We start from the raw sequence: 1,065 nt of genomic DNA on the forward strand, positions 1-1,065 counted from the left end.
CCTCTCTTCATTGTGCTCACCTCCTTCTGTTTTTCTTTCTCTTCCATTTCTCCACCACTTACTTGCTATTCTTAGTGGTAAATGAATTCTCTGAGTTTCTGGGGTAATCTCAGGAGTGGTCCCTGGAGTGAGTGCTATGCCCCACTTGTGTATTATGGCACAGGCCGGGGTCATCTCTAGCATAGTCTTTCTCCAGACCTGCGAGGCACCAGACTGGTGGTCAACTCAATTCCCATGGTAGCTGACTCATGGTCAGGCTCACTCCTCTCCAAGGCCCACCCTCAAGGCCCCATGTGGGAGTCATTTGTCTTGGGCTCCACTGCCTGGAGCTCCAGTGGTGGTCCCAGGTGGGTTCTTCTAGTCTCTGGCTGGCTCCTGTTGCACCTCAAAGCCCCAGATAGGGTTCATCTTGTGTCTGGCTCACTCCTTACCCTGGGAGACTGTCTAGGTATTCGTGGATTTGCACTGGTTATTTCAGGCTATCTCCCTGTCTGGACCCCCCCCCCCCGGCACTAGACTGGGGGCCATCTCAGGCTCACTTTTTTCAGGGAGTGCTAGGCTACTAATCATTAAGATGCTCACAGGACAGAGAACGCTGAGGGTAGATATGGCCTCTTTCCTCTCTGCCACCTACTGATGCACAGGACAGAGCAGCCACACCTGCCACACCTCTCAGGGAAGGTCTAAATTACTTCTTTATATGAAGATAGCAATCTCCACATTAAGATGAGTTTTATCCAGACCCTTCCCTTGTCTGTTAATTAAGGGGATTCTATATTTGAATAAAATGATATAGAGAAATTTTCAATACCTCTGGTACTTTTCCTATTTTATTCCTTATGATGTGTCTATCTCTCTGCTTAGCAGTGCATTTAAAAATCCTATATTAAGATGCATATAAAAACATTTAATCTATTTTTTATACTTAATTTTTACTTGTTATTACTACTATGCATTTTTGAGACAGGGTCTCACCCTGTAACACAGATTTGTCTGAACTCTGCAGCTCATGCTGGACTAAATCCTCTTGTCTCAACTGCCCAAGTGCTGGGATTAAAAGTGTGT

The 1,065-nt window shown here is 45.8% G+C and overlaps 1 non-coding gene across 1 annotated transcript; it reads right to left on the reverse strand.

Moving 5' to 3' along the window:
* Positions 1-550: 550 nt before the first annotated feature.
* LOC120094509 (small nucleolar RNA SNORA17) lies at positions 551-682 on the reverse strand. Its single transcript, XR_015628346.1, has one exon. It is a non-coding gene; the product is annotated as a small nucleolar RNA SNORA17 (small nucleolar RNA).
* Positions 683-1,065: the final 383 nt, after the last annotated feature.

This window comes from Rattus norvegicus, chromosome 8 (assembly GCF_021556685.1).
Source record: "Rattus norvegicus strain SHRSP/BbbUtx chromosome 8, alternate assembly SHRSP_T2T, whole genome shotgun sequence".
NCBI classification, from domain to species: Eukaryota; Metazoa; Chordata; class Mammalia; order Rodentia; family Muridae; genus Rattus; species Rattus norvegicus.